Raw genomic sequence first — 9,189 nt, 5'->3', positions numbered from 1 at the left:
ATGAAAGGATGAGTAAGGTGTAATGCCTATGTCAGTCAAATGGTGGGGCTGGGGTGGGGATGGAGAAAAACCCACAAGCAGAGCATAGTCCCTACAGAAAGATTTAGGCTATAACAGGAGTCAGTAGGACCCCTTTATTGATTAATTCATTTACTGATTCAGTAAATAGTCTTTGTCAGCCCTCCAAGGTGCAATGCATATATATCTATATAGAGAGATATAAATTATGGCTCCTGCTGTTAAAAATTTCAACTTCAAAATACCAGGGTCTTTTTCCACCCCCAAGCCCCACCATCATTTCTGTGTCTATCTCTCGGTGGAGCTGGGGAGTGAACGCTGGGTCTCACACAGGCTAGATAAGTGCTCTGCCACTGAGCTATTCCCCCAACCATGGATAATTTATTCACATTTTATCAAAGGGCTGGGAACAGTGTTTGGCTCCAAAAATAAGAGATGTTCAAAAAATATTTGTGGGAAGAATAAAAATCCTGTAATTCAATATAAAAACCTTCCTTTCTCTATTAGTATGCAGCTTGAAATACAATCCTAGAGAAGCAAGTTTGTGTAGCAGCTTCTGAAAAATTTGCTAACAGCCCTGTCTGCTTTCACTTAAGACAGGGTGTGAACTTCACATCAAATGCTGGGGACATTGCATCTAAACTACTGCTCCTTGAACACAGCCAACTGCCTGTCTCTTCTGCTGTAGTAACCCTGAACTCAGAACTTCTCTTCTGGGGCAACAACCAGCAGGGAGCAGAAGGCCTCAGTCTTTGCCTAGAGATGGCAAAAGTCCTCCAAGGCTCATCAACAAGACTTGGTTGTACGGAAGAATCTTGGTGATGAAGAACTCCAGGAGATTCGTGGAGTTTCACTGCTAAACTTCCTGCACACCTGGCTGTGTCAGCAGGGTGAAATCCATTCTCTAGTCCTTACCAGAATCCTGGTTCTGAAGCAAAGATAGACCTTTAGGGGTCCAAGGGAAAATTCCACTATGTTTCTGAGTCTCTCGGGTTACCCAAATATACCTATAAGTGGGCCAATGCTACTGAGGATGTGCAATAGATGGTCCACGTTTGTTATCTGATTTGTCATCTGAGAAACATTTCCAAGCACTTTCTATAATCATAAATAAATACAGATCTCTGTCCTCAGTTAATCTTATATAGCAGAGATTTTTGTACAACTTTTTTCAAAATAGGAAAAAAAAATGATGTCATAATGAAGGAAGCTAAGAATAACATTGGCCTTGGCATTTACATAACACTGTTTCTCATACTGGGGTCCAAGGGTCTCCCGTGTCTTGATAACTACAGATTAATAGGTAGCAATATTCATATTCTCTGTTACAGCATTGGGCTTATTGAAGCATATTGGGTAGCTGGTTCTAGGAGCATGCATTTTAAAATGTTTACATTATGGCTTAAAACCAGAGTCACAATGCACTACAATTTATTACAGTTACACGTGTATCTTCTTCTTGTGCCTTGTAATTATATGAAGAGGTGATTAGGTGAGTCTTTCTTTTATAGATTAGGAAACCAAAATTTAGAAACATTAATGCAAGCTCATATAGTTAATGCTTGGAAAATCTTACAGTTTGCACCTAAACTTACCTGCATCTGGGTACAACCCTTGACCTACCCTATACTGAACTGTTCCTCTATAGCAAAAAAAAAAAAAATCAAAATATGAAATGACTTGGATGTACCTTTATGGAGATGTCTTTTATATAAGCAGGGTCTAATTCAGTAGTGGAGAAACACTCCCATCTTGTGGCAAGCTGGACACAAAGTACAGTCCATCTGAATGTGGTTCCAGGAATGCTGGAATAAGACTTCTATCTTTAGAGGAGACACCAGGGGAGATTTCTTAAAGAGGTAACCTTCAACTGAACCTTGAAATAGGGGGTAGTATTTTACCATCATAGATGAGGAGTAAAGAACTGTACATCAAAAGACATCTAAGCAGGGATTTTGCAGAAGAGAGGCATTCATGACGCCAACTTCCTGAACCACTTAACTCATTAGAATTGCTGGGAAGACTTTCAGGTGAGATAAACTACACTGAAGGTTGACTGAGGAAGAGGGATCTTTGGGTCTCAGACTTAGGAAGCAAATCTAAAGTCTGAACAATTCAGAGTTTGCTCTTTGAAGTTCAAACAGAGGGTTGTGATGGGTGGGAGGAGACCACCTAGAAGAAATTCTTTCTGCTCTTTGTGGTTTGTTTGTACAGCTAGGACAGATTTCTCACACTGATGAACCTTCTTTCCTATTTCTGTATCATCATTATCATCAAGAAAGTGGATGAAAAGCACGAATCTTTGGGAGACTATTTCACAGGTGACCGTTTCATTTGTCATTGCCTTTGACTGCCCCCTCCTGGCCGTTTTCCTGCAGACAAGGTAATAGCATTTTTGTTATTTTTAACATAGTTGCCCAGAAAACTAGCACGGCTGGTGAAGTCAAAAGCTCCATATGAGGTCTGATATATATTCAAACATCATTCATTCTCCATGTGATCTCCCCCATAAACCAAATTCACACATAAATATCAGCATCTCTTCAATGCAGGGCCACAGAATCCTGGAGATTACTGCAATTACCAGTTATCTTTAGCAGTCCCCAGATCTCAAGCCTGCATAGAGTATTTCGTTTAATTCTCAGACCAGCACCAAATTGCAGATACCATGTTATTATCCCCTTTCTAGAGGTGAGGAAACTGAGAACCAGAGAAGTTAAGTGGGTTGACCACGGTAGTAAGATCCAAAATCTAGAAATAGCAGCGATTCAAGTGCACTGCTTTTCAGAGCCTGCCCTTTAAAACATTTCTTTATGGCTCCCACACACCCACACATGAGAAAGAGAGAGAGAGAGAGAGAGAGAGAGAGAGAGAGAGGGAGAGGGACCTTTTGGTGTGAATTGGGGAGACAAGATTTTGGCCTCTATCCAAGTCAGTTAACGAAGGACTGTGGAGTGCCTTGGTTAATGCCAGGGGGGAGGTTGCCTAGAAAAGACAGAAATCTCTAGAAGAGATGCAAGGTTTGCAGAACTGGGGACAGTCCCCTGGAAGAGCTGCTGCTGCCTGTGAGTCATTGAGAGGAGGGGGAGGAGATCACAGGGTGTAGACAACCAAGAGCAAGATTTGAACTGAAAGTAGAAGTAAGAGGAATACGGAGGGGTGAAGACACTGAGGAACAAGAAATGAGACTGGGATGACCCAGGACAGTGGTCAGGGAATCTCAAAGGACTTGGAGCACACGTGATACTGAGTGTATTAAATTAATATAATCTTTAAATCCCGTTACCTTAACACTTGCTCTCATTTTTTTAAGAAAATGATCCGCCTGTAATTTTCCAACCAAATGCCAATCACAAAGTGACACAAATGACTTCTGAACACATGTTTCTTTATTAACTGATTCACTAAAAAAACACAAATTGAACAGCCTACTCTGTGCTAATCTTGATTTCTGCCTTGGGTGGCTTATGGCCTATGGAGGTGGAGATACACACAGAACTAACTGCAAAACAACGCAGACATGAGACAGACCAGAAGTGCATGGCTTAGATGGCCTAGGGTAGGAATTCTGTAGAATCCAAGACTACAGGAGTAAACTGGAGCTAGCTAGGCTAAACAGGGGGGGGAAGGAAAGAAAGCAAAAGCACAATAGTTTTAAAGAACAAACAGTGGTTTGATACGGCTGTGGCTCTAGATGAGGAGAGCAAGTGCTGAGAACGAATCTGGAGATGCGTATTATCAGGTCTCATGAAGCCCAGAACTAACAGTGTGGCTGTATTCTGAAACAATGGGAAGCTACTGGAGATTCTCAAGCCAGAAAATAACCATGTTTGTCATTTAGCAAGATCACTGTGGCTTCTAGGACAAAAGTGATGCAAGAGTACCAGTCAAGAAACTAAATATGAGTTTGATCCCCGGTACCGAAAAAAAAAAAAAAAAAAAAAAAAAAAGAAGCTAAATTTTACCCAGGTCCGGTGGTATACACCTGTAATCCAAGGCAGGATGGGAAGGCCAAGACAGGAGGATTGCAACTTTAGTGAGATCCTTCCTCAAACGTAAAATGGGGTCCCGGGATTTAGCTCAGTGGTGCTGCCGCGTGCCTCGCAAGTGCAAGGTCCCATGTTCAATCCCTGGTACCAAAAACAAACAAACAAGCAAACAAATAAATAAGAAAATGGGCTGACATTAAAGGTCACTGTGAAACCCCTAGGATCAGTCCTCAGCACCACAGAAAAAGGAGGAGGAGGAAGGAGAGAAAAGGTGGAGGAGAAAAAAAGACATCTTGAAGAGGCAGAATTAGTTACATCTATTAATTTTGAGATAAGATAGCCAGGAATAGTGTGTTACCAGGAAATACACAGACAAAAATGTGTGGATTCAGGAGGCATTTAAGAAGTCAAATCAACAGGACCTGGCGATAGGCTGGATACAGAAGGTAGAAAGAGCCACACTCCCATCACCAAGACTTCGTTTCATGGGAGCCTGTGTGAAAGAGAAGGGAGAGGATTTAACACAAGTATGGGATTGATTTCATGCCTGCCCTATATGAGAGGGGAGAAGCAGAGAAGGGAAAAGGAAGGCACATTATGAAGAGGAAAGTGTCTCTCCACTGTCCCGGTCTGGGAGCCACCCGTGCAAGCTGGCTTCTGCATTTTAAGTTCTGGTTGAGATAGATACTGATAGCTGATGATGAGAGGCATCTTCCAAGGGACCTAGAATTACTAAAGATTGGTCTTCTCTATTCAAAAAAAATAATCATCTCTACCTTCAAGCCAGGTGTGGTGGTGCACACCTGTAATCCCAGAATTCAGGAGGATGAGAAAGAAGGATTGTCATGATTTGGAAGCCAGCCTGGGCTACATAGTGAGTTTAAGGCCAGCCTGAACTACGCTATTAGGCCCTTTCTCAAAAAACCCAAAATAACAATAATAACAATCTCTCATTTCAAATATTATTATAGAAGAAAATGAGATAGAGATTGACTAGAACTTTATTGATGGCAACTCGAGATTGATTATATTCCTTCAAGAGAACATTGGAGACAGGTACAGGTAGGTCATTTTGGTGGTAACTCCAGGATGCATAGAGATGGTGGTGGAACGTAAGACAGTAAACAGAGCATACCCCATAAGACAGGCTTCACTGGCCTTCAATTTAGTGAAGGTTACCTTGTCAGTTAGAAAGTTAATGTCCTACCAGTAACCTCCATCCCAGCCTAGAGGGTCTACACAGCCTTCCTCGAGTGTGTTCTCAGTCGTTGTGGTCTTTCAGTGGGGCTCCAGGAGGCTCCCCCACTGTTCTAATGGATGGCAGCCCCCTAGTGGAGGTCCTTTCCTGTGCCTCAACAGGCACCACAGGCTCCAGTCTGACTACAGTGGAGACCTCATTGCACCATCACAAGATGGTGGCTTGGGCAACATGGATGTGTTAAAGAAAAGGAGGGTGGATACTCAGATAAATCTGATGGCATTGTGACACAAGGGCCAGTGTTTTACAGAACATAGTGAAACAACTCTCTCCACATGCTTTATCAGCTTCTCTTTGCCTGGGAACCAAGTATTCAGCCACAGGCAAGAAATTTAAGCAGTAGATGCCAAGCAAGGCATTCTTACCAAATAAAATTCAACATGCCTAATATCTTTTCCACCAGAATAAGTAAACTTCTCAGTGCTTCTATGCCAGGACATCTCAGAAGCCTGCTCAGTGTACTGATCATGTTATTGATGTCCCCTGACACTCAGAGATCACCTGCCAACAAATGTGAGCCTTAGCCTCCCGTGTCTCTCTGTCTGCAGGTGTCTGTCCTCAAGCTACCAAACTCCATTATGGAGATGCTGCCTTAGTAAGGGCCCTTGACCAGCAAAACTTGGAGTTGGTGCTGAAACTCAGCCTCTTTGTGTCTCGTTAGTATAGATAGCATCAATGCTTGTCCCACACAGACTTTCAGAGGACCTCAGCAGAATTTGGCCCCTGTTGTCTATAACAATGAACTGGTCAGTGACGTCTACCTCATGGGATATTCACCGTTTACTGTCTTACTTTCTAATACCATCTCCCTATATCCTGGGGCCACTACCAAAATGACGCTTAACCACACCTTATCCAGTGTTCTTTTGGAGTAATACAACTGAAGACACTCTGCAAGTGACAGACCTAACCTAGACTCAAGCTGAGAATTATTTACAACTTTTAAGGATTTTAGAGGTCTCTGAGTACTTCACAAAAAATTCATCATGTCTTTTTCATGGATCAGAAGCCTAATAAGACTAATAAAAAACAATTTATTATTCGAGGATCATGCTACAAATCCTTATTGAGCTGTTTAGGGGATGTAGAGAATCCAGGTAGTAGACATTGTTGGACATTCCTTTTATTGTGGGCATTATCTAGAATCCATTTGACTTTTTTATTTTCCTAACAGAATTTCATTGAGATCTATTTTTTCTCATAGCTAGTGAAACATAGAAGAAACTATGCTCCACTCCAGAGGTGGATCTTGAGTTGCCCAAGCCAGTCACAAGTGGCAGACCACATGGGTGGACAAATGACTAAAGTTGGCTCAATGATACTGAAAGACCAGATGTGTGATCTACATCTGAAGGGAGACTTTCTTTCTTTCTTTTTCTTTCTCTTTCTTTCTTTCTTTCTTTCTTTCTTTCTTTCTTTCTTTCTTTCTTTCTTTCTTTTTCCTTCTTTCCTTCTTCTTCTTTTTTGCTATTGGATATAGATAAGAATAATTTTTCTGTTTCACTGATAAAGCTGCTCTAGGTGCTTACAGGAAACCAGCTGTGCTCTAAAATCAATGTTGATGCTATAGATTGAAGCACAAGAAAAAGGATCTTTTGCCCCTAAGACCATTGAACCACTGAATCAACCACTCCTGACTTCTGCCCAGTGGTGCCACTTTTAGGACAGTGATAGGGAAAACAAGCTGGAATTCCTAATTTGAATTCTTTACTAACTTCTCTAACATAAATACTCCCACTTTGGTAATATCAAGTTACCAACGTAACAATTGCCTTCAAAATTCTCAACTATTCAACAATTGGCTCTTATGAGTTGGTACAGGAAGTTTCAGTGTCATTAGCAAGCCATATCTTTGGACTGTTTATCATATAGTGCAATACAGTTTTCTATTGTTTAAACCACTTTGAGTGGTGCACAAAGCACCATCCTACCATCCTTTCCCAAATAGCTATTTCAACCCTTGAAAAGTTTTCCTCCCTTTCTCCAACAGCTTATTGCCTCCAGGAAACTGATGTTACCCTAGACTTCCCCAAGAATGGAGCTATGGATTGAGCTAATCTGCATAACACATTCTCTCAGTCATATCCATTGGTACAGAGTTTGCTTAGAGCCTGAACTGTAGCTCAGTGGTTCTGGTACCTGCTTTGCAAGCGCAAGGACCGAGTTTGATCCTGGTACCAAAACAAACAAACAAAAAAAGAATGGCTCTCAGCACTCCTGGTTGGAGGACTAAAACCAAAGTGTTATTATCTTCTGGATGTTGTGATATACAGTTTCCAGAATTTTTACAGTTATCTTGTCACTATCAGTCTGACAAGAAGATACGTAAGAGATATATAAGAAGTAGATATATAAAAAGGTAGATCCAAGAGAAACACAAGAAACCATGACAGGAGGAACCCAATTAGGTTAATCAAACTATCTCTATTATTTATTTTTATTAATTAATTTATTGGTACAATTTAAATACACATAATTATCACATTCATCAAAAGGAGTTTGTATCTGTCCATAATATAGCTTGAGTCCTCTTTTTCTTCCATTTCCTTCCCTCCCTTCAACCTCTCCCCATTCACAAAATTTGTTTCCATTCTTTCCTTCTATCAATTTTTCCCTTCCCCCCTCCCTTTCACAGTTTCCCTTTCCTTTTGAACAGTTTCTTCTAATTTCACATTATATACATTTTGATCTTTAGTTACCCTTTTAGTTTCCCACACTAGAGAGACAATGTGATATTTACACATATATGTTAGATTTATTTCACTTAAGAGTATAGCCTCAAGTTGCATCCATTTAGTTATAAATGTCTCAAGTTTATCTTTCTTTATGGCTGAGTAATATTGCGTTATATAAATAAACTACATCTTTTTATCCATACATTGGTTGATGGGCATTTGTTACCTACCCTATCTCTGAACTTTCAGCAAGACATGCCAATGACTTGATAGTCTGCTTAAGCATCTGAGTGGGGGGGTGGTTATTTTTGTTCATCAATGAACAGAGCTGGTAATATGGCATATATTTCATATAAAATCAAATCTTCATGAAAACTCCAACATCTTGAAACAATTTTTCCATTTAATATATGGGAAAACTAAGGCCCCAAATGATTAACCATTTGCTTCTGCCAAAGATTAAAATAAAGATTTTTGTCTCAAATCTGCATGGCTTTCAATGCACCACCATAATAAAATGATATCTACATAGGAAATACTAGTCTCTGTGCTTCTTTCTTGAATCCTGTTAAAAAAATCTATATAACTAAAAAACAAAACTAAAACAATGTGAGCATTGAACTTAAAAATGTAAACCAATCCAAAACAAAATATATAATAACTAAAGTGAGGCCTCCCAGTTAATATAGAATTATAAATTCACTTCTTCAAGGCCACCCTCTTTCAATCTGAGCAAATAGTAATAATACATGAAACATTTTCAAATAAAGATAAAAAGGCATAGTCTTTTATCAAAAGTGAGATAAATTCTCCCTTGCTATAAAAATAAAGATAAACTGTAAGAAGATGATTTCAACATAAACCAAACTCCCAGTGATTCAATATCTGGGAAGCAATGAAATCTGGTCTTAGATTTAGGAGAAAACAAAGTACTCCACATAAAGCTGAAAACAGCATCCAAACTCCCTTCCTAAAACCCAGGACTGGGCTGGAGGTGAAGTTCATTTGCAGAGCATTTGTACAAAGTCCTGGATTCTATGTCCAGCACACAAAAAAGAAAATAAATCAAGTTACTGCCTGGTTCTCTGGCTTACATAAATCCATGGACTTAAGATCTGGGAAGACCAAGGTGCAACTTTACAACCCATAGCTGAGCTAAGACACATGACTGAATGTTGTAGCCCTGAAATCACAAGGGGTGTGAGTCCCAAGATGCCTAGGATTTCTGGCACACAAATTGGGATTAAAA

Source organism: Fukomys damarensis, unplaced genomic scaffold, assembly GCF_012274545.1.
Source record: "Fukomys damarensis isolate Sample0158 unplaced genomic scaffold, DMR_v1.0_HiC HiC_scaffold_20, whole genome shotgun sequence".
Classification (NCBI taxonomy): Eukaryota; Metazoa; Chordata; class Mammalia; order Rodentia; family Bathyergidae; genus Fukomys; species Fukomys damarensis.
This window is presented reverse-complemented; position numbering follows the sequence as displayed.